We start from the raw sequence: 24,973 nt of genomic DNA, 5'->3' as shown, positions 1-24,973 counted from the left end.
GAAATTTTACAGCTGCCAACACTTACACTAAAAATAAGGCATCAAATCAACAACCTAACCTCACAACTTAACGGAGAAGAGCAACAAACACGTGCCAAAGCTAGCAGGAGGAAGGAAATAATAAGAATAGGAAAACAGGAAATCAGTGAAACCAGAAGTCAGTTCTTTGAAAAGATCAACAGAATCGATTAATCTTCAGTCAGATGGACCAATAAAAAAGAATACTTAAAAATCGAAAATCATAAATTACAATGGGGACATTACTCATTCTACAGAAACAAAAGGATTATAAGAAAGGGCTATGAACCCTGCAAAACTGGATAACCTAGACAAAATGACAAATTCCTAGAAACACAAAAAGTACTAAGCCTAAATCAAACAGAGAATCTGAGCAGGCCAATCAGTAATCAAAAATCTCCCAACGAAAAACCCTGGATTTGACAACTTCACTGGTGAATTCTACAAAACATTTAAAAATGAACTAATATGAATTCTTCTCAAACTTTCCCAAAAATTAAGAAGAACAGACACTTCCTAACCCCATCTATGTGATCAGGCAAAGACCCTACCAAAAAAAAAAACTACAAACCAATATCCCTTACAAACACAGATGCAAAAGTCCTCAACATAATACTAATAGATAGAACACACTGACACACATTTAGCAACATACTAAAGAGGATTACGTGTCATGACCAAATGGGATTTACTCCTGGAACAAAAGGATGATTCAATACATGAAACTCAATTGATGTAAAATATCACATTAATAGAATGAAGGGGGGGAGGAAAACCACATGATCATCCCAACTGATGCAGAAAAATCATTTGGTAAAATTCAACACCTTTTCATGATGGGAAATGCTTGACAAACTGCAATGGAAGGAGAACATAATAAGGGCCAGAAATGAAAAAACAACAGTGAATATCACACTCGTGGTGAAAGCTTTTCCTCTAAGATCAGGAGACCACTGATGCCCACTTTCACCAGTTCTAGTCACCACAGTACTGAAAGTTCTAGGCCGATTAATTAGGCAAGAAAAAGAAATAAAAGTCATCCAAATTGGAAAAGAAGAAGTGAAATTATGTTTGCAGATGATGTGATCTTATATAGAGAAAACACTAAAGATTTCACAAACACACCCAAAAAAACTATTAGGATAAATTAATTGAGCAAGGTAGCAGGATACAAACTCGACGTGGAAGAATCAGTTGTTATTTCTACACACTTACAGTGAACAGTCTGAAACGGGAATCCCCAACACAATTCCTTTTACAATGTCATCTAAAAGGATAAAGTTCTCAGGAATTAACCAAGGAGGTTAAAGACCACACAATGAAAACTATAAAACACTGCCAGAAGAAATGAACAACGTAAGCAAATGGAAACACACCCCATGCTCATGGACTGGATGACTGAATATTAAGATGTTGATAAAATTCACATCAATCTATAGATTCAATACAATCCCTATCAAGCAATAAGGATGTTTTCTGCAGAGACAGAAGAATCCATTCTAAAACTCATATGGAATGTCAAGTGACCTTTAATAGCCAAAACAAACTGAAGAAAGGAGAACAAAGCCAGAAGACCACACTTCCTGATTTCACAACTTACTACAAAACTACAGTAATCAAAACAGCGCGGCACTAGCCCAGAGACCAGTGGAAAAGAAGAGAGTCCAGGAACAGACCCTCACATACACAGCCAATTGACTTCCGACAAGCAGGTGTGCCAAGACCATTCAAGAAGGAAAGGACTATCTTTTCAACAAACGGTGCTGGGAAACTGGATATCCACAGGCAAGGAAATGAAGTTGGACCCTATCTTATACCATATACAAAAATTAACTCAAAATGGATCAAGGACCTAAATGTAAGCTCTAAAACTAAAAAACTCTTAAGAGCAAGATATAGGGCAAAACCTTCATAAATTTGGATTTGGCAATGACTTACTGGATAAGACACCAAGGTGAAAGTGAAAGTGGCTCAGTCATGTCCGACTCTTTGCGATACCATGGACAATACAGTTCATGGAATTCTCCAGGCCAGAATATACTGGAGTGGGTAGCCTTTCCCTTCTCCAGGGGATCTTCCCAACCCAGGGATCGAACCCAGGTGTCCTGCAACTGCACCAAAGGCCGAGACAAAGAGAAATTAGACAAACTGACTTCATGAAAAAATTTTTAAATTTGTGTGTTAGATACTATCAGAGTATAGAGGCAACACCAGAATGGGAGAAAATATTTGCAAATCATACATCTAATAACAGATTAATATCATGACTATATAGAGAACTCCTAAAACTTAATAACAAAAAATAAACAACCTGATTCAAAAATGGGCAAAAGAGTTGAACAGACATCTCACCAGAGAACACATCAGTTCAGTTCTGTTCAGTTCAGTCGCTCAGTCGTGTCCGACTCTTTGCGACCCCATGAACCGCAGCACACCAGGCCTCTCTGTCCATCACCAATTCCTGAAGTCCACCCAAACCCATGTCCATTGAGTCGGTGATATCATCCAACCATCTCATCCTCTGCTGTCCCCTTCTCCTCCTGCCCTCAATCTTTCCCAGCATCAGGGTCTTTTCAAATGAGTCAGCTCTTCGCATCAGGTGGCCACACAAATGGCCAATAAGCATATGAAAAGATGCTCAGCTCACTAATCATCAGGGAAATGCAATCAAAGCTATAATGAGACACAACCTCACACGCTTTAGGATGGCTACTATCAGAAACAACAGAAACTGACAAGTCTTGGTGAGGGTGTGGAGAAACAGGAACCCTTGCGCATGGTTGGTAAGAATGTAAAATGGTACAGCTGCTGTGGCAAATAGTAGGGCAGTTCCTCAAAAAATTAAAAATAGATTTACCACGTGATCCAGCAATTCCACTTCTGGGTATGTACCCAAAAGCACTGAAAGCAATTCTTTCAATTTTTTGCACGCCCATGTTCACAGCAGCTAAAATATGGAAGCAACCCAAGTGTCCATCCACAGACAAAAGGAAAAGCAAAATGGGGTCCAGACACATGACAGAATGCTATTCAGCCTTAAAAAGGAAGGAAACCCCGCCACGTGCTACAGCACTGATGAACCTTGAGGACATTATGACCAATGAAATACACCAGACACGAAAAGACGACTACTGTGTGATTCCACTTACACGAGGACCGTTGAGGAGTCAAATTCATAGAGACAGAAAGAAGAAGGTGGCTGTCACGGGCTGGCGGAGGGGAAATGGGGAGCTGGTGCTTCATGGGTCTTTACCATTGCACAGGATGAAAAGCGCCTTGGGGTGGATGGTGGTGATGGCTGTATATACGACCACTGAACTGCACACTTAAAAATGGTCAGGATGGTAATTTTTATGCTATGTGTATTTTACTGCAACTTTCTAAATTGGAAAAAAAATATATTAGCAAGTAGGACAAACAAGAAATGAAGAATTGTGCAGGGAGCTCCACGCGCTGGGTGCCACGCTCTGAAGCATTGCCCTGGAAAGGGAGAATTCCCCTGGGAACTGATAGCTTTTCATGCAAGACTCTCTCTAAGAAGGGTCCCAAACCCCATCCAGACTCCAACCTCAGGGTGTGCTGCTCCTCGTAACGGCTCAAACGAGTGCAGCCAAAACCTTCCATCTCCATTCCCAGCGGGAGAGGCAAGGGGCCAAGGGAGACCAGGGAACTAGAGCACCGGGCTGGGGTGGGGGAGTGGATTTGGGAACTGAAGAAGGGTACAGAAGAACTGGCCAGAAGGCCCACAGAGTGGACTCCACGAGGCCTGGTCCCACCTCCTGCTCCCCAGAGCTCACACTCAGAGGGTGGTCACGGAGCAGGTGACCCCAAAGGAATCGCGGGTGAGACCCAGCCAGGGCCTCAGCCGGGGGGCACACTTCGCTGACGACATGTGCTCAACCCATCAGATGCAAAAAACAGGATTTCCGTCAAGAATGAGTCAGAGACAGAAGCAAGGGAGCAGCAGCCGGCAAGAGCCCAGTCTGTCCATAAGTCTCTCACTGTCCCACAGCTATCAAGGTCAAGGTCAAACTCTTCCCAGAGACAGACAAGCCCATGCACAGTGCAGAGGACAGAAGTCAGTCTCGGGCCAGTGATGGAACAGACCAGAGGTCCCAGCACTGCCCCAGGGCCTCCCCTTCCTGTGGGCAATCTGGCTGGGACCAACCTGGCCACACCCCCAAGGCTGTCCTGTCAGACCCCAGAGAGATGCTACAGAGACACTTCCACGTTACCAGAGCGCACAGGCTGGGATGACCACCAAGAATGTGGAAGCAGCATCTCTTCTGAGTGTGAAAACCAGAGTTTAGCACATAATGGACTCCATCTGTATCTGGAGGAATTGAAGAGCTGAAGCATGGGGATGGGAAAATTAAATCTGGAAAAGGGGAACCGAGACTGCTGGGTGATGCCAACTCATCCTGGGGCAGGGCAAGCGTGCCCACAGGCTCTCCCGATCCGGCCGTCCCCTGAGGAAGTTACAAGGCTCAGGGACACCACCAGTCCCAGGGCCTCCCGAGGTCGCATCCCCTCCATGTGGCAGTGTCACTGTGGGTGAACAGTGACCTTTGTGGTCACTGACTGTTTCAGTTTTGAGATGTCCACTTTTTCAAGGAAGCCCACCCGTCACCTGGATGCCTAACGACTCCTACGTATCCTCCTCCTGCCACCACACCACTGTGCCCAGTTTCTTTCTTCCGGAAAAGAACAAGACTTAATGGACATAAGTACTCAGTTTGCACCAACTCCAGTGCCGTACTAGAAGTACTCTCTCTAACCTGCTCTGTCCAGAGCAGTGGCCACAGGGCCATAGGTGACTCTGAGCTCATGCAGAGAGGAAGCCAATGCTTATTTCTCTGTGATGCTACCCAGCAGAATCCCTTCCACTCCAGTGGCCAACGTGGTGGGTGGTGTCCATCCCAGACAGAGCACTGCAGGGCCTCACTGGATTGGGACAACATGGGGACCAGGAAGCTCCGGTGGCCCCACTTGGCCTCTGCACACAAGTCAGGTGGTGGTAGCAGAGCTGGCCGGGTCCATGCAGCCTTCCCAACCAGCCACAGACGGAGCGCAGAGAAGAGCATCAGACCAAGCCTGCCCTTTATTCTTATTTCCAAAGCTGTCCTGGTTTTCACATCTTGAACTCACTGAAATGCACACTTGGCTACCTGCTGAAGAATGATCAGGTCATCACACTCCTGAGGCTGGAAACGCTTAGTGGTGGAATAAGGTAAACACCCCAACTCTGCTCCCAGCAAGGCCTCTCGAAAGGCTGGCCATCATCTGCAGAGCACCTGTCCACATGCACCTCGGGGACCACAGGGAGGAACCGAGAGTGGCCTTTTGGACACTGGTTCCTTACACTCGATGGAATCCGGTTGAGTCTAGTTGTGCCTGAGGCTCCATCAGGGTGCTCTTTTAGGGCAAAATGAGTATGTGTGTATTTTCTGTCTGTGGACTTTCCACAGCCCCAGACTTATGCAGGGTGGCGTGATCTTCATCACAAGATGAAGATGCTGCAGGGACCTCAAAATGTCTTCGCTGAAGGGTGGGAGTTAGGCCGGGGGGCCAGGGCAGCCTAGCCCCAGAGGAGTTTACAGTCAGCAAGCAGTTTACAGTCAGCACATGACTAGCCAAGGTTGTTAGGGGTTCAGGCAAGAAACTGAAAGTTTCCAGACTCAGGAAGGTAAGCAAACCTTTCTGCTGTGTAAACAGCTGCATTAATCACCCACTGTTTACCATTCTCCACCCCACAGGGCAAACCAGCCCGGTCCCAGGAGCCACACTTCCTGCTGGGCCTCAGCAGCAGCTGAGACCCCCGTCCACGTACTTGTCCATGACAGACTCAGTCTAATCCCATGCGTCCCCCACCCCCACCCCTGGGGTCCAACTTCTCCCTGTACAGTGGCGAGCACCAAGACAGTGCATCTTGGTACACACTTTAGGACACACTTTGATGACCCAGCGCACAGCACCGCAGACAAGGACTGCACGGGATGAATGGATGCTCTTCTGTGCAAATGCATTTGTTTGAATCAACACAGAGTAAAGCGGAGTGGTGTGAACGCAGCCGGGGTGTGGGTGAGAGAGCTCTGGACAGGGAGCCCATTCACAGCCTCCGGGACTGTGTTCACGCAAAACCACGAGAGCCGCAGTCACCGTGGAGGCAGCACACTGAGGGCCGGGAGAAATCATGGAAGTGCCCCTCCTGCGGCAGGTCCATCTCTCATGAGCAGGAACAGAGCCTGGACACGTTGGGGGGGAATGCTCCAGATGCCACATCCATCATGGGGCAGGGACCAGTCTGACAGCCTAGCCCTTTCGCCTGCTCCCTCTCCCACTCCAGGTCCTTCCCCATCAGCTCCTGCCCAAGTAGGACACACTTGCTCGCTCCCCTGACCGGTTTCACCTGCTAAGAAATTCACCATCCAAGTCACACCTGCCCCAGGCACTTCCTGAGCACTAACCAAGGTCAGGGAACTCCACAAATTTCTAACCACCCCACCCCTAGGAAAAAAAGAGAGAAATGAAAAGGGAAAAATTGCAAAGGTCTGTCTGAGTTCATTCTTTTCCCTAGGAATTTGATTCAGATTCTTCATTCAGTTCTCAAAGCAAGGGGCAGCAGGGGTGGGGGGTGGAGGTGGTCCCTGATCCTGATCCAAAACGGGTTAGGACCCTGTAGTAGACCCTAACCCCTGGCAAGCACACCAGCCCCGCTGGAGTCACAGAAGTGGGGCACACACATGACCCGGGCCTCCCGCCTAGAAGCCTGCTCCCAGGAGGTGAGGTCTGGGCCTGGAACCTCCACTTTTTACAGAGTTGCACAAGATCTTCTGGTAAGAAACCCTGCCATTGAACCCACAGCACCCCACCTCCAAGACGGACTTCATGGCAGCCCCGGGCCCTCCAGCCGTCTCCCTCACGTGCTGGAACATGCCCCATGGTTGATGCTTCCTCAGAACACAGGCACTGGCGCCCAACTGGTACCAAGCTGGGGACAAGAGGCGCTGGCCCTCCCTGGTCACGGCCCCAGTTCACACCTGTCACTGCTGGAGCTCTCTCTGAGGTGCTCCTTTTCACCCACAAAGCTTCCCGCTTTGGCCGTCGGAGCACACACTTCCCTGGTTGGAGGCGACAGTGGAACTCACCTTTCAGCCAAGCACGGTGGCACAGGTGCCAGGTCACAGCTGATCTTTCCTCACGACCAGCGTTTCATTTGTTCAGTAAAACACACACCCACCCCTGCCCCCCACGGCTGCCGTCGTCTCTTCTAGAACCTGGGTTCAGGAAGACTTCACACAAGACCATTTCTCATGCCAGGCTCTCCCCCAAGAACCTGCATACCAGTGTGGAACAGTGCTTCCGGGGCACCTGTCAAGGCCGGTGGCCCACTGCTCTGACAAAGGTATGAGCTCAAGGTCAGACAGGTCTGCCTCACCCAGAGCCACACAGATCATTCCTCCTGCCATGACCTCAGCGCCCAGGGGTGAACAGATCTCCATCCCCCCAGGTCCCCAGGCTACAGGCCAGGCTGGTGCGGGGCCAACTGGGCCAGCATTGACTCAGAGTTCGCATCTCAAAAGAAATCCTGCAAGAACCCCACTGATGAAATGAGAAAGCAAAGAAAGAGACACACAAACATCAGGCAGAGAGGTCTCCATACCTCCACGTCTCTAAACACAGTCCTTTCTGAAGGCTGACCTCCACTGTCCAGCTCATTGCACAGGTACCAGTGTCTACATCACTGGGAAAGCCAGTTGAAAGATGGTGATGCTTTGAAACGCTGCCCAATGACCCCAAGTACTTTTCTGAATTTGGAAAAAACAGGAAATAAGAGCCACAAAGCTCCTGGATGGGTTACAGTGACCATTTCATTACGTGTTAGTTAAGGGGAGCTGCCAGGCTGGGCCAGTATTCCACACACGCTTCCAGCCAGAGGGCAATATGGCTGCAACGCCAATGCCTGGGATTTATCAGCAAAAATGCTTTGACAAGTACACACTGCAGCAGAGACACAAATTAATCACTGTGCACAGAAACTGCACTGAAAGTCCCAAACTAAGACCTGAAATACTAACGATTCTTAGGATTTAAGTATTTGTAAATAATCAATTATGTTCAAATGCTAACTTCCTCCCAGTATCCATATCAGTTCAATCTTAACGTACACTAAGTTTCTGTCTGTGGGCCTGAGCCCCAGGAGAGATACTGCTTGGGTCCAGGGGTTTTCCAGACAACTCCACCTGAATAGTCATATCTTAAGAGTGTTACTGTAGCTCATTTCAGTAGAACTGCACATCTACCTACCAATGATTTCCCTGGCTTCCCTTCACTGATAAGTTGCATTTGTCTGTCTGTGTCAGTTTCGGGAGAGGTCAATTTCAGTGCTCTCAGGTCTGCGACTGAAAGTCTGCTGAGAATCTACTACAGTGCCAGGTCCGCTCAGTTACACTTTCACATATAACCTACGCAATAGCCCACTTCACAGGCCAGCACCCTTGAGGCAAAAGCAGATGAGTAACTTTCCTCCCGTCAAAGAAAGCCAGGGGGCCAGAACCCGAGAGCCTCAGACCACGTCCAGGAAGATTCCTAACCTCTCAGATAGAACACTTTAGCCACCTGAGGACCAGCATCACAGCCCTTGCTCAAAGACGCACGCCTTGCATGCCTTATACCCACACAGCCAAACTCCTAGGAAAAGATGGGCATTGGCTTTTCACAGGAATACTAAAGAAATCATTTGAAGACAGTATGCTGCTGCTGCTGCTGCTGCTAAGTCGCTTCAGTAGTGTCCAACTCTGTGCGACCCCATAGACGGCAGCCAACCAGGCTCCTCCTTCCCTGGGATTCTCCAGGCAAGAACACTGGAATGGGTTGCCATTCCCTTCTCCAATGTGTGAAAGTGAAAGGTGAAAGTCAAATCTCTCGGTCGTGTCCGACTCTTCGCGACCCCATGGACTGCAGCCCACCAGGCTCCTCTGCCTATGGGATTTTCCAGGCAAGAGTACTGGAGTGGGGTGCCATTGCCTTCTCCGGAAGACAGTATAAGAATATATAAAATGTTTCCAACATTTCATAATTAGCTGAAGATTTTACCAAGATTTGTATCAAGATCTTTAAAGTAAGGCTGGTTTTAAGTATTTATCCAAGACTTGTTTGCCAGCATTTCCTGGAGGGCCTAGATAAGATACAGTGGGACAAAGGTCAAGTGGCACTTTTTAAACACTGAAATGACACTGCTTCTGAAAATGGCAAGCCAGAGCCTGACCCCTCTGAATACACCTAGGAGGAAAAAGGAAAGCCCTCAGTGCATGGTTTACAGCCTTAAGTTCACCGCATCAAGCTCGCACAGAAATGAATTCAAAACCACAGGCTTGGGCCCAATAGCTTATCCATCCATGTCACCCCTGCCCCGTCAACTTGCCCTCTCACACGGCGAACATTAGTGGCTTCCCCACTGACTGCAGAACTGGGCAGCAGGCAAGGTACTTCAGCAAAATCCTGGATAGCCAGATGGAGAATTACTACTTTATTTCAGAAGAAATTAAACGGTTTCATAAACATTCACGCTCACCCCAAATGAAAATCTATCAGTTATGTGTGCTGCAAGAAACAAAGTTCTGACACAGTAATGAGGCAATTAAATGTTCCAAAGAAAAACGCTGAAGGGTCCTTGAAAAGGAAAATGTTGGTTTTTAAAAGGCAGTACAGAGAGGTATTTAAGGATGTGGACCCTGGAGCCAGACTGCCTCGGTTCAAATCCCTGCTCTATAACTTACTCCTATGTGATTCAGAGTAACTTACTTAACCTCTCTGCTTCCCTGGTGGCTCAGACAGTTAAGAATCCACCTGCAACACGAGAGACGTGGGTTCGATCTTTGGGTTGGGAAGATTCCCTGGAGGAGGGCATGGCAACTCACTCCAGTATTCCTGCCTGGAGAATCCCCACGGACAGAGGAGCCTGGCGGGCTGCAGTCCATGGGTTTTCAAAGAGTCAGACACGACTGAGCCGACCAAGTACACACTTAACCTCTCTGTTCCTCAGCTTTCTCATGACTAGACACAGAATAATGGAACTAAGGAAGAGTCTTGGAGGCTACTGTGAAAACCACATGCATCAAGTGAATATAACGTGCTTACAGCAGTCCTGGACAATACCTGTCAGGTATTACTGTCATCTTAGGTAAGAGCTTATTAACAGAAGGACAGGTGAAGCAAACAGAAAAAGGAAGCTCTAAGGAGACTTCGGTTGTCCACAGACTGAACGACAGCACCCTGCCAGGCGCTGCGCAGGACAAGGAGCAAGTGCAGTCCATAAGGTTCCTGTCCCCAACCAGGGGGCAGAGAGTTAACAACCGTGCACCTGCCACATGTCAGAACTGCTGCAGACAAGCGTTTCATCTGCTGTCTTATCAGCCCTGCCAGGAACATGGTTATGTGTCACAGAGGAAGGAACTGAGGCCAGGAGTGATGGGCAAACACTGCCCAGGGCACAGTCAGGAAGAGCCTTCGCTTTGCCACCAGGACAAGGAGCCACAGTGACGGGGTCCCAGGACACCGCCGCTCCCCAGCCCCACTGGATGGACAGGGCCTGCAGCCCACAGGCATGCACGCAGCGGGCACCCCAGAGACGTCTGCTGAACTGCACTGAGTGAGCACGTCTCCAAATGTGCACAGGCCGCCCCAGCAAAGGGACTAAGGCACAGGCTACTGCTGCTGAGAGGCCCAAAACTTGTCCTAGACTGACCCCCAGGAGGAACCCAGCTTCCTGGGAGGTGATCCTCACACTCAACAGTGCCAGGAACATCCTAACGCCACCCGGCTGCTTCTCCCAGAAAAACCTGGGAAGATTGATTGCTGATTACCCAGTAGTCTTGCTCTGGGCTTATTAAGTCTCAAGATTTATTCTGCTGGTTACTGAAATGTAACTGCAGAGAGAAGGAAGCTTTTAAAATCAGATTACATATCTAACTTATCTAACATATGTGTTAGGCGGAGAGCTCTCTGCAGTTAAGTACAGTCTGCTAAGTTGACAAATAAAAAACAAAAGGAAGAGCAGGGGAGGGGGTAGACATGGGCACAAAACCTCGCAGGGCCCAGACAAACCCACAGGTGGTCGCGGGGCAGGGGAGGGGAGGGCAGGAGAGGACGGGCAGGAGAGGGAGGGCTGCACCACGAGCGGGGACACTGGCTCTTCACCCCGTGCCCTTCCAGACTGGTTGACCGCGGACGCCGGCTACCTTAGACACAAGGGAAAGTCGGGGGTCCCGCCACCCCTGCCCAACGCGCCCCCGACGCATCCTTGCCACTAAGAGGGGCTGGAGGGCGCCCGGGCCCGCTCTCCAGTCCACTTCCGGGAGCGGCGGCCGGCTGTCCAGCGCCGGGGCCGCAGTTGCCCGGAGACGCGGGGTCTGGGCGGCCGCCCAGGACCCAGGCCCGCCGCCCCCGCCCGCGGACCGTCCCAGCCTCCGGCCGCCAACTTTCCTTCCAAGTTTCCTCGGACCCAGGACGCGGCCGGCGGGCTGGCTGGCTGTGGGAGGCCGGGCGGGCCGGGCTGGGGTCGAGGCCTGGCCAAGGGGCGGGGGGCGAGAGGCTCTGGCTCCCCCCTAGCCGGGCCCGGCCTCCCTGCCGCCCGAGGCCCAGGCCCGCCCGCCCAACGCCGGGCGCGGTTCCCGGGAGACATAGGGTCGGGGTCCCGACCGGGTCACTCACCTGGACTGCTGTCCCTCCGGCGCCCGCGGAGTCCCGCTGCCCGCCCCGCCCCCGCCCCACAGGCCTGCGACCCACTGACACCGAGGCGGAAGTGCGGCCGGCCGCCCCGCCGACTGACAGTCCGCGTTCGCCACTCGCTGAGCCCGGCGCCGTCGCGTAGGCCCCCGCAGGCCCAATCAACGCTCGACCCGAGGGCGGCTCTGGGAGGCCGGACTATGCTAATTACGTCGCCAGAGAGGCCCCGCCTTCCGCCCCTCTGGAGTCCGGCCCTTGTGGAGGAGTGACGATGCGGAAGACCAATCAAAGAAGGGAAAGGCGGGATTATGCAGATATAGACGCGAAATGGGTGGGCGAGAGGAAGGAAGGGGCGTGGCTGGGTGAGCTGAGTTTACAAACAGCGAGTCAGGTGGCCTGGTAGCTGATGCTCCGCGCGCTGGGGCCTCTGCGCCTGCCGCTCCCAACCCCCGGGGACGGGCGGAACCGGGAGTCACCCTTCAAAAAACTGCCTTCCTCAGCAGCATGCAGGGCTTCTCATCATCCACCCTCCGTGCCATACCTTTCTCCACTCACCAAAACCTGGCGCCAGTTTACCCTCCTGACCGTTCCCTCCTTTGTTTAAAACCTTTGGGGGCTCTTACTGACTGTAGTGGCTCCATGGTTAAGCCCAGAAGCTCTGGAGTCAGATCCGAGCTTGCGTCCTTACCAGCTGTGTGGCTCTGGGCAAGTAAACTAACGTCTCTGAGCCTATGAGTACCAAGATTTCCTTTGCAAACCAGATTTCTCCTATGGAATCCCATCCAAGTCTTAGATCTGATTTGGGGTGAGTGGAGTAATATGAATCAGGCTGACTGCTGAGAGTTACAGCAAATGGTTCAGGGGTGAGCAGGTTACCCTGTCCTGGCCAGTGAGGGTCAGTACTGGGACTTTCACTGAGGGTCAGATAGCTCAGGCCAGACAGAGGGAAAGCTGAGATCAAATGACTACCTACAGACTTCCACAGAACTAGGCTAGTTCAGTTCAGTTCAGTTCAGTCGCTCAGTCATGTCCGACTCTTTGCAACCCCATGAATCGCAGCATGCCAGGCCTCCCTATCCATCACCAACTCCCAGAGTTCACTCAGACTCACGTCCATCGAATCAGTGATGCCATCCAGCCATCTCATCCTCTGTTGTCCCCTTCTCCTCCTGCCCCCAATCCCTCCCAGCATCAGAGTCTTTTTCAATGAGTCAACTCTTCAGAACTAGGCTAGGTGAGAGAAAAATGTAAGTCTGGGGCTACTGATGGGCATCTTGTCACCGTGTGGGGAGGGGCCACCTGGAGACGAGACTAACCCAGATCAAAGCAAGAGCAAACACCCCTGGCTTGCCTGGAACCAGCTGCCACCTTGGCAAGCTCTGTCTAGACTTTTCAGGCATGTGCGTGCTAAGTTGCTTCAGTTGTGTCTGACTCTTTGCCACGCTATGGACTGTAGCCCACCAGGCTCCTCTGTCCATGGGAATCTCTAGGCAAGAATTCAGGCATGTGAGTCACCACGTTTTCCTTTCTGCTTAAGCCAGTTTGAGGTGGGACCCTGGAGCCACAAGAGTGCTGACAGACCTCCCCAATCACAGAGCATGTGCTGGGCTCCTGCTCCTCACCGTCTCCTCCACAGCACCAGCCCCCCTGGGCCTTTGCACTCCCTCCTTAAAACACTTCCCCACTTCCAGCTGGGGTACCATGAGGGCAGGCCTTGGCTGCCTCTGCAGCCCCGTGCATATGAAGGTGCCGCCTGTAAATAGTGGGGCACAAGCAAGTGCAGCACAACCAGGGCCTGAACTGCATTTCTGGGCCCAGAAAGCCAGTCGTCTCCATGCCAGGGTCTGGCCCTGGCTCACCGGTGGGCCCACTGTCAGTGGGTGCTGGAGACGTGCGGGGACTGAAAAGGAGCTCTCCCAGCCTCTGCTGAAGAGAAAAGCTGGAAGGGAGGCGGGGCTCAGCCTCGGAAACAAAGGCATTGCCATGGTTACCTCTGAAGAAACCGACTCCAGCAGAAGAGGGAAGGGTGCAGTGTGCAGGCTCCCAAGCCAGGACAAGGACAAGGCCGGTTGCCACGGAGATGCTCCGCAGTTTCCTTTGTGGGCCTGGCCTGAGTCCAGCGCAGGGTCTGTTACTCTGACAAGCCTCTAAGACTCTGACCCCCAGGCGAAGGACATGCTCCTGAGGGGTTCGACCAACCAGCCCACTCCTCAACCATGAACTCCAGGGGTGAGTGCACAAGGGAGTGCTCAGGCCAGGAGACAGGCTGGGGTTGAATGAGCCTCCTGTCTGCCCATGGACCACACTAAGCATGGCCATCTCCGCCCTGGCCTTAGGTGTAGGAGTGGGCTCCAATCCCAGGTGGGTCCCATGGCTGGGGTGTCAGTTCATCCCCTTCAAACAAATGCAGCAAAGTGGGTTTTGAGTGTCAGCTGTTGCTTCCTCTTTCCTATGCCTGTGGGTTGGAGAGGATTCCTCCCCCAGCTAGAAGCTGCAAGGAGAGTGCTTTGGGACAAGTCAGGAACATTTTTCATGACCTTCACTAGGTCAGGAAGCCAAGTGCAGAAGCAAAATTCTCCAGGAATGAGCTGAAAACTAGGAGCAGGAAAGCAGACAAAGAGGGTGTGGGGCCAGACAATGATGATGAAAGCTGACACTAGTTTCATGTTTGCAACAGCAAATCCAATAGATACTGTGGGTCATCATTCCCACTTCACAGATGAGCAAACTGAGCCTCAAGCAGGGAAGTGACTCACCCAGACCTGCAATGAGGAAGTGGCCTGACCCGGGGTGTTCCTGCCTGGCCCAGCCCCAGAGCTTGCCAGGAAGACAGAGCCCTGCCCAGACCTCCTGGACTAGGCTCTGCATCTGAAATAGGTGCCCAGGCATTCCTGGAGCCTGGGGGGCATGGCTTGCGGCCAGGACATCAGCTGATTCCTGTCCTGTGGTTGCAGGGGTCATCGCAGTGTCCCCTTCATCCTGAGCACTCAGGCCTAGCTTGGCCCCAGAGTCTCTTCAGGACCCCGGGGTCCCTCCTATGTGTGCTCTCAGAGTTTGAGAAGTGCTGGGTGTCTGGTCCCACTGCACTTGCTCTCAAATTAGACCAAAATCAGACCAGCCCTGCAGTTATGTCTGCCTGTGACCTTCCCCTGACCCCAAGTAAGCATGACTGGAGCCTCCCTGTCCCAGCTCCTTCTGAATCAGGATCAGGTGATATTGTGGCCCACAACTCCTCTCCCCTCAGTCGCCAACTGAACTCGTGGGCACAAAGCCTTGCGTCCTGGGCTCCAGAGGCCCCAGTGAGGGGGAGCACATGCCCTCACTTTGCCCTCAGGAGGCACATTCACGTGCATCATCCTCCATCCTTCCATCACTTCAGGAGGCAAAACAGAGATCATCGCTCCCCCTTCAGAGGTGAAACTGAGGCTCAGAGGCCACGAGCCATGCCCCCCAGGCTCCAGGAACACCTGGGTACCTATTTCAGATGCAGATCTGAAGGTCCAGGAGATCTGGGTCAGTGGTCACACTGCCGAGCGGGCCAGCGGAGCCAGCCCTGCCTGCAGCCCACTGCTCTGTCCCCAGCTTCATACTTTCCTTTCCAGCAGGTTTCTGAGCCTGGGTGAATCTTTTATCTCTATCTGTGGCCAGAGCAGCAACAGAGCTAGGCATCCCTGGGGTTGCCGACCTGGCCTTTGCCCCTGGGGAGGCCCCCTTGAGGTCACTCCTCTCCCTGCCCACCCTCCTGCTCCACGGAGTGGAAGTTTCCCTCTCCCCTTCTGTGGAATGCTAGGAAATCTTCTGTCTGGATGCATCCTGGGTGAGCAGAGGGAGACTGGCCACTGCAGCGGGGCCCCAGCCCTCACGTGGCCCACGCGAAACCTTCCCCACACAGCTTTCAACTCTCCTCTGCAACGTGACAGCGCTCGGCTTCCCCACCGTCGGAGAAGAGTATTTTTAGTTTTGAACCCACCACGTGGAGAGAGACAAGTTATCAATAGCAGCGGCAAAGGGCTTTTTCTTTTTTTTCCCCATGGCTTTGGGACCTGAGCAATCTGCACCCATTAAATTCTGCCAAAACAGAAAAAAAAATGTATTCCTCTTATAAACTTTTTACCCCGTGCCTTCCTCGCTGCTGCAGCTTTGCAAACCAACTCTTCCCCGGGTGGATCCCACCCAATTCCACAGTGCACTGCCCCCAACCCCTGGGTCTCTGCAGGGGGCCACCTTGCCCCACAGAAACAGGAGAAAGAGCAGAGCAGGGGTGCTGGCCTGGAACAGGCAGGAATGTGGGGCCAGGTGGGGTTGGGGTGACTTCCGTGCTGAGAGTTGACATGGCCCCCACTTCCAGCTTCAGTAGGACTCTAGCACTTACTGAGCACATACTGTGTGCCCAGCTGTGGGCCAAGTACCTTTGAGTGTGCTGTCTCAGTTAAATGCCCTATTCACCTTCTGAAGGGTTTCCCAAATGAGGTGCCATGGAATCCCAATTCTGGCTGCTATTAGGTGATTCGAGAGGAAAGTGTTCCTCCATCAAGCAGGTTTAGGAATGTTATTTAAACAAAGCCAACAAGTGTCCCTCTTCTCAGGGCCCTTACCACTCTGTTGGGTGTGGATCCCCCAGGACTCAGGAGGGCCTGCGACAGACCCAGGATTTACTTGAACTAACCTTTTTTTTCCCCTATGGAATGCCTTGTATGACTCTGAAGTGGCCTTCTACCTTGTTGGGGGGACATTTGGGCCCACTTGGCATCTGCTTTTTAAGATTAGTTAGAGCTGCATATATAAGAAAACCCAGAATAACAGAGGTGTTAACAAAACAGAAATGTACTTCTTTTTCACATGACACAAGCCTGGGCTGTCCAGGTTTGGCAGGTACTCAGTTCCTACCTTATTGTGTGCTGTGTGCTATGCTAAGATGCTGCAGTCGTGTTTGACTCTTCTGCAACCCCATGGACTGTAGCCCACCAGGGTCCACTGTCAATGGGATTTCTCAGGCAAGAACACTGGAGTGGGTTGCCATGCCCTCCTCCAGGGGATTTTCCCCACACAGGGCTCAAACCTGCATCTCTTACATCTCCTGCTTTGGCAGTTGTGTTCTTTACCACTAGTGCCACCTGGGAAAGCCCTTATTGTATCACTCTTCTAATACGGGCTTCCAGCCTCAGTGTCACCTCACAACACAAGATGGCTGTTAGTGCTCCAGCCATCACATGCATATTTGACCAGGAGGAAGAAGTGAAGGAAAGAACTAGGGCCCCACCAGGTGCATCAGCTCCCTTTGAGAACCTGTTCCTGAAGATAACACCAGGTACTTCTATTCACATCTCACTAGCCAGAAATTTATCCCATGCCACTTGGTGGAGCAGTAACATTCTAGCTAAGTGCATTTCCAGTCTGAATAAAACAAAGGAGCTGGGGAAGAACATTATGTGTGGTCACTTGTCAGAGGACCTGTCTACTGGCCTTTCGTGACAGAGACCCCTGAGAACACCCAGAGGATCATGCGTGGCCAGCCCTGACTGTGGCCTGCAGGTCTCCCCCAACATCCTCTGCAGGCTCAGAAATGCAGGCAGATACCTGGCATGGTATGAGCTCACAATAGCTGCCCGGGAAGAAGGGGCAGTGCCAGCTGCAGAGAGGCACTCTCAGCTCGCAGCCTGTGTACCTGCTGCATGCCCAGCCTGGTGCCAGGCAGGAGCCTCAGCGTTGTCCCTGGACTGAGCCCTGGTTCCTCTCTTCCTGGCTGTGCCCTGACTGCTGCGCACTGCCTGCAGTGCTGGCCCTGTGCTGGGTGCTGGGTGCCATCGCGAGCAGGCATGGGCCCAGGGACTGTGCGGGCCCTGCAGGCAGGCAGGGTTGCTCGGGTCCTACTCTCCCCACCCTTCCCAGGGGCTCACGTGGAGTGGGAGAGGTGGAGGCGCATCTGTGTGCAGGGGACCAGTGGGGCAGGTGGAAGCGGGAGGAAGACAGCTTGGGTTGGGTTATATTTAACTTGTGGAATGGCCCAGCCAGGGGAGCTCCAGGCGTGGAGGTGGGAGGGGGCAAAGTGTAAACCTGCCCAGGAGCAGGAATGGGGGTGAATCATTCTTCTGCCTGGGAGCAGCCAAGGCCAGTGGAGAGGGGGCAGGTGGCAGCCGCCCCACCTCCCTTCCTGGCAGCTGGCGGTGGGTGGGGATGGAGGCCTTGCATAAGGGCATTTGGGGACTTTTGGAAGTTTAGGGGTGCTGCCCCCCATTCTATCCCTGGAGAGGAAGGCAGGGAAGGGGAGATGAAGAGACAGCTAGCAGTCTGTGCCAGGCAGTCACAGCGAGAGGGGGGGGCCTGCCCCTGAGGGTTGCAGCTGGAGGTGGGGGGAGAGGTGGCCACTGTGGTGGGGGCTCCGTGCTGTTCCATGCTAGCTTCTAAGGAGGGACCCGCATTTTAGTCTTGCACTGGGACCCACACCTTCCATAGCCATCCTGGGGAGGATTCAGGGCAGGAATTGGTGCCCATGGGGTGCTAGCGTTCCACTTCCGGGGCCACAGGACTTACAGGCAGCCAGCCTGGTGGCTCCGTGCCCTCCAGGCAAGGGGGCTGGCTGGGCAAGCAGGCCAGCTTTGTTCTGGGAAAGAGACAAAGGGGCTGATAATAGGCCTCATGCTGGGCAATTGTGCAGCCCTGCCCCAGCCACTGGAAGGAGGTCTAGCCAAGAGGCCCACAGCCTGGAGCTTGGGCTTTCAGGGCTGGGGCCCCCCTGAGACACCCCTGAAGACCGAGTTAGCCTGGCACCTTCTGCCATTCACGGGCCTTGGGAACCCTCTCTGCCTCCTGGGCTCCTAGCTGAGCTCACATAGCAGGTGCTCTGGAGGCCAGCAGGCAGTTGTGGGAGTGGGCTGGGCAACAGCAGTGGGCTGGGGTTGGGGAGGAACCTGCAGCCCCCAAGTCCAGGCTCAGCCACTTGCTCACACAAGACCTCTCCAAGCAGCCTGTTTCCCCAGTGGTGAGGCCCTTGTAGGACCTGAGGGCACGGGCGTGGACCCCTGTGATGAGCATCCAGTGCTTCCAACCCTGTATTCTAGCAAAGGCCCCAGAACCTCCCACAGGCTGATCCCACCTCTGGCCCTATCAGTGGCAGGAGACTGGAACTGGGGACCTCACTACCTCATTTTGAGATAAGTAGTCAGGCCATGGTCTTGGGAAAGGGCCCCCCGCATCTGCTGCCAGGGCTGTGAGTGATGGGATGTCAGCCTGGAGGGGCCACACCAAGGGGAGAGCTGGGCTGGGAGACACAGGCTCACAAGTCGTTGTGCTCCTGGATCCAGCCAGGCCTGAAGGAGGCCCACCACCAAAGAACCATCAGATGCATGCCCTATTGAGCCAAGATTTCCCTGCCCACTTCTCCATGCGTGTCAGGGAGACCTCTGTCCATCTGGGTCTGTCCATCTGGGCTTCCCAGTGAAGAGCCTTCCAGTGAACTTAGCTACTTGTTACATGAGCATTTCCAGCTCTGCATGAATCAGCTGGTCAAATTTAGAAAATGTGAGAGGATTATGCAATGCCAGGAAAAGGTGGACCCAAACTGAGGTCTGCCAGGGGCGTGCGAGAGGGGGCAGGGGTGTGAGGGAGTCGGGAGGAGTGTGAGGGCGTGGGCAGAGGTGGGAAGGTGGGCAGGGACTGGGACAGTAGGCAGGGGTCCCACTGGGGTAACCAGCACCCAGGGCTGTGGGGAGGGCGCAGGTGGTCCCACTGTGCCCCTACAGACAGAAAGGCTCTGGTCGGGGGCTAGGACTTTGTGGTTCTGAGTCACAGCCCAATGTGGCCACTTTCCATTCGTGGCCCAAGTCAGGCCAGCCTCCCAGCGCAGCCACCAGCCAGCCGGGCCTAAGAAAAGCCGATGGCTTCTGAGCAAAGGCCCCCAGCTCCCAGGTCAAGACCTGCAAGGTGCTGATCCTGGGACCCCAGCCTGTGATCCCCCGGCCCCTGTGTCTGCTGAGCTCACTCCCCACCCACCACTCCAGCCCTGGTAGAGGCTGTGCACTTGTTTCTATGTTGCAATCTCTAGCTGTGGGTGAGTGTGTGCAGAAGTGTGTGTGTGTGTGTGTGTGTGTGTGTGTGTGTGTAGCCAATGAGCAACTGAGACTTGTGCCCAGGCTAGGGGAGGGGGCTGATTCTGAAGCAATCTCTTGACCCCATGACCCCTACCCTGGTCCAGGACCTGGTCCCACGTCAGGACCACTGTGGAGGGAAGGGGACATTTCTCTGGCCTGTCCCTACAGGGTGGGATGGAGGAGCCCCACCCCCGCTGGAGTCAGAAACACACCCACAGACACACACCTATGCGCGTGTGTGCTCAGACACATACACTGACTCATAGACACACAGCCAGGCCCTCATGCACACACCACACTGAAAAGCACCCAGACATATGTGTACAGAGACACATACACATACATAGTCACAGACACACAGGCGTACACAAATGTACTTACACACACATACAGACACATGTGTGTACACCTCCTCGAGGACTAGGGGGACATCTTCATTAACTGTACCCCCCAGCACTGAGCCGCTCGGTCAGTTATTTTCCTAACAGGCACAGGTTCCCCAAAGGGCTGCCGGAGCACCGGGGACTCAGGGAGTAAACAGAGGTGCCACTCCGGGACTGGGCTTGTCTCCTGCAGGAAGCAGCTCCCAAAGTGGGCCTCGTCTTCTGAATCCCCTGAAGGCTGCCTCGTGAGGAAGAGAGACCCAGGGCTTCCCGCCCCTCCATCCCCCGTAGGGTCAGGGCACTGTGTGTGTGCCTGGGGCTCACACCACTCTTGCATGACATACCCACACACGCATGCACACACATACACACATGCTCTCTGGATCCCAGTACACAGCAGTCGGGCCAGGTGGGGAGACCTAGAGTAACCCTGGGGGCTTCTGGGAGGGGAAGGCGGTGTGGCGGGCAGGGTGCCTGTGCTAGGAAGAGAAGGAGGTGGCCTGTGGTTCCAGGGCAGGGCCTGAGGGCCCCCTGATGGGTTCTGGGGAGGGGGCCGTCGGCCTCTCAGCCTCAACCCCAGAGCACAGTAGAGCAGTAGCCAGGCAGGTGGTGCCTGCATGGGAGTCAGACCCCCATGATCCCAAAATGCCCAGCCCAGCGGCCACCCAGCCCTCTGCCCCAGACCAGCTACCCTACCCTCGCTGTGACCATCCATGGGGAGTGCTTTGCTGGCCCATGAAAGGGTGTGCTGCCCCAGCCCAGCGTGCCCAGCCTCAACCCCAGGCATGAGGCTGCAGAATGGACTGGGGTCACCTGGCCCAGGTCATCTCATCAGCATTGTCACCAGGGCCACCCCATCTGGTCACCCCAGGAGAGGCCCAGACTGGGGCAGGAACCCAGTAGGGCAAGCAAGCCAGAGTAAGGTCAGTCAGGATGATGCGTTTGGGCTCTGGCCTGCTGTGGCAGTGGTGCTGCTGGGCACAGGGTGCAGCACGGGGACATGCTCTGCCAGGGCAGGGCCTCCGGGGGCAGGCAGATGGCAGCCAGCCAGACGTCCAGACAAAGCCGTGGCTCAGCGCCCACCCCCAGCCCTTGCCTCACACTCAAGACTGCAGGGCTGAGACCACAGCAGGAAGCTTTGGGGTTGGGGTGCAACTGCAGTGTGGGAGAGGATCTGGGGGTCAGGCTGGGCAGAGCTGGGCATCCCCTACTGCTTACACACGTGGGCCTATACTCACCCACTGCCACAGCCCCTCATCAGAGCAGCCTGTCCACCCTGGCTTGGCTCAGTGATCCCAGGGGGTTTGACACTTACTGTCCAAGTCTGATCAGGATCTGGTCTGCAGGCCCTGGAGAGTCTTGGCGGGATGCACGGCCTATGCTTGGCTCAGGGCCCCAGTCCCAATGACACATGATGCTGCTGACTGGGGCCACGGGCAGCCCCATCAAACACTCCTGGGGCTCTAGGGGAAGATCCCAGGCTGGGACCAGCCCCCACAGCTGGATCTGGGGGCCTCCTGAAGCCACACACCAGCCTACACCCAGCCTCACCCGGGGCTCTGGAGAAGGCACCCCAGAGAAAGGTCCCCCTTTGCTCTTCTTTCCTGTTTTCTCCTTGATTTATGCATTTTTAGTGCATTGAGAGAATCTGCAGAGATGCAGCTGGTTTCATCCACTCCCTCAGCAAAGACTGGACAGCCAACCCTGGGGAGAGGGCACGTCCAGAGCCACAGGCCGGGTCCCAGAGGGACTTCCAGAGGCACAGCACCTTGTCCTCAGAGAAGAGCGTCACTACCTCTCTGCATCCCCCTGCACCTCCCCTGGCAGCTGTTCACATGCCCATAGATTACACCTCCTCCAGGGAGCCTTCCTGAGGTCCCTGCTCTTGTGCTAACATCTCCGCGGGCGGGCACTGTCTGTAGGAGGAAAGGGCAGTGGGTGAGAAAATTTAGGCTCAGGATCCGCTCCCCGCTCCAATCAGCTCCCTGGGCTTTCTGTGCTCCCTCCAGCCTGAGCTATCTCCCCTCCCACCACATGGACACCGAGACCCCAGAGCTCTGGTTTCTGGGGCCATTGATGGCAGACCTTGCCTCTGAGTTGGCAGGACTGGCTACAGGAGGGCTGGGCACAGACTGGGTGGGGAGGGCTGTCAGCCTCCTTCCTGCAACCACCGCTGGGGAGGACCCCAGTCCCTTCCTGCCCAGGCCCTGCAGTCCTGTGCAGAGAGCTTCCCCCCCTCCCTCAGTCCCTTGCCTCACTCCCCTCACACTCACCTCACTCTTGCCCAGGACTCTGCACTCACAGCAACCAGGCACAAGAAGACACAGATGCCCAGGGAGAGCCATCGCTGCATTCCCTGGCCCAGCTACCCCAACTAACCCCCATTCATGAACTTCATCTCAGGGGTCTCCCACTGGGCTCTCAGTGTCCAGGTCCACTGTTCCCCCAGGACCAGGCATGGGCTCCCTGGGCACTGCCAACAAAGGTGCCGCCTGGGGAAGTGGTGGAGGCACATGGGACCCACAGGGGACGACCGCCAGGGGTGGGGTTCCAGTGTCATTGACTATGTTGCTGTAAACGCAAACAATGCTGCCGCAGCTGGCCACCAATACTATCCATGCCAAGCCAATGGGGCTAATTCTGGGGCTCTGTTGTCACCCCATCTTCCTTCAGGGGAGTAGACGAGAGCACAGGAGAGCAGCCTGGAGTTGCAGGGAAGTGATCTCAGGGGAACACTCACTCCTGGGAATGAGGTGAACATAGGGGAAAGACAGAAGTCAGTATTTGAGCTCCTGGATGCAGCTCTGTCTGAAGCCCAGTCCCTGGACTTTTCAGCCTTGGCCAACAATAAATATGCCGTTTCCTTAGGCTTTTTTGAGTTGATTTGTGTCGTTTGCAGCCAAACCACAACTATACCCTCGTTCTCCTGTCCTCTCGTCCTTCCTGCCACCAGGGCCCTGGGCCCAGTTCAGTCTTGTCCCCGAAGACAGAAAATTCAGCTTTTCTTTCAAAGTGGTGGCCTCAGGAGCCATCCTGATCACACCCGGGCCCTGAGCTCATCAGGACGCAGCCGGGGCTGGCTCAGAATGTCACCAGGAGAGAGAGGAAAAAAAAAAAAGGAAGACAAGGAGCAAAAAAAGAAAAATCTGCATTCCCATATTCAGATGAGCTTCTGCAGAATGAGTGAAAGTGAAGAGGAGTCACAGCACTCGGCCCCAGAGTGCTGACAAGCACCCTGGCAAATGCGCCCTGGCTGGAGAGCAGGACAGTTGCCCGCAGCGGGTCGCTGGCAGCTCTACTGTCCTCATTATTTCTCATTAGCGGTCTGTGTCACCACGCAGCAGGGCAGGGCTCTGTGGGCACTAGCCAAGGGCAGGCGGTCCCATGGAGGAAGGTCTTCCAGTGGGGCAGTTGGAAGCAGAGCCGCTGCCCGGGGACAGCGTGGGGCGGCCAGCACCAGTGAGCCCCAGAGCAGAGACCGCACACACGGAAGTCTGCACCACGGCCGCTGGGGAGATGCCCGAGAAGAGGCTGGTCTCAGTGGGGGCGTCACCTGCCCTCCTCTCAGCAACATCCCTGTGGAGGGGCCTCTGAGCAGCTCACATCTGTATGGTGGTGGGGAGGCGGACAGCCCTGTGCCGCAGCTGGTCTCCGGGCCTCAGCTGGTGCTCAGCCCCTCCAGCCTCCACTCTCCAGTCCACAACCTCCTTGCTGTAACCTCTGCAGTTCTCAGAGGCCTTCCTGTGAGAGTTATCACAGTGCCAGGAGGGCCCTGATCCCACATATCTCCCAGCCACTCTGTGTACCAGCAGCGCCACCTCCCCCTGCCGACTGGGGCCAATTAGCCCTAACAGAACCGAAAGTCCTCCTCCTGACCATTGCTCCCTGGGTCCAAGGGGCTCAAAATGCCAGGGAGGCAGTGGTGGGCCACCCCCCCCCCCAGCCCACTGTCCTGGCACCCTCCATCCCCTGCCTGGGGTTTTTTCTCTCCCTGGAGCACACGGCTATCTGATACACTCATCGCTTAACTGCTGTGTTACGCTTCCCTCCCTCCATCAGAATGCTTGATACTCTGATATTCTGTTGTTGTTTAGTCGCTCAGTCATGTCTGACTCTTTGCAACCCTATGGACTGTAGCCTGTCAGGTTCCTTTGTCTATGGGATTTTTCAGGCAAGAATACTGGAGTGGGTTGCCATTTCCTTCTCCAGAGGGATCTTCCAACTGAGGGATCAAACCCACATCTGCTGCATCAGCAGGTGGATTCTTTACCACTGAGCCATCAGGGAAGTTCCCTGATATTTAGTAGGAGATCAGTAAAACCTGGGCTTCCCCGGTAGCTCAGCTGGTAAAGAATCCGCCTGCGATGCAGGAGACCGGGGTTCAATTCCTGGGTTGGGAAGATCCCCTGGAGAAGGGAACAGCTACCTACTCCAGTATTCTTGCCTGGAAAATTCCATGGACTGTATAATCCGTGGGGTCACAAAGAGTCAGACACGACTGAACGACTTTCATGGAGAAGGAAATGGCAACCCACTCCCGTATTCTTGCTTGGAGAATTCCATGGACAAGGGTGGGCTACAGTCCATGGGATCACAAAGAGTCAGACATGACTGAGCGACTAACACTTTCACTTTCATTAAAACCTTGTTGGATTGATGAATGGATGAATCAGCCAGTCAGTGGATAGGCTTCTCCTCTGTGAGGGCTTGCAGGGGGTCAGATTTCTCTAATCTAGGGCTTATGTGGTTGGGACATTG

General features: G+C 54.0%; 1 protein-coding gene across 1 annotated transcript in view; it reads right to left on the bottom strand.

Annotated features, from left to right (window-relative positions):
• The window catches only part of OSBPL2 (oxysterol binding protein like 2), a 36,369-nt gene extending 24,492 nt beyond the window's left edge, over window positions 1-11,877 (bottom strand). The window contains exon 1 of the mRNA XM_006072295.4: window positions 11,731-11,877. The gene's annotated coding sequence lies outside the window, so the exon portion shown is untranslated. The remainder of the gene's footprint in view (window positions 1-11,730) is intronic.
• Window positions 11,878-24,973: the final 13,096 nt, after the last annotated feature.

The sequence above is a fragment of the Bubalus bubalis genome, chromosome 14, assembly GCF_019923935.1.
Source record: "Bubalus bubalis isolate 160015118507 breed Murrah chromosome 14, NDDB_SH_1, whole genome shotgun sequence".
NCBI lineage: Eukaryota > Metazoa > Chordata > Mammalia > Artiodactyla > Bovidae > Bubalus > Bubalus bubalis.
Note: the sequence above shows the minus strand (reverse complement) of the source record. Positions and strands in the feature narration are given on the sequence as shown.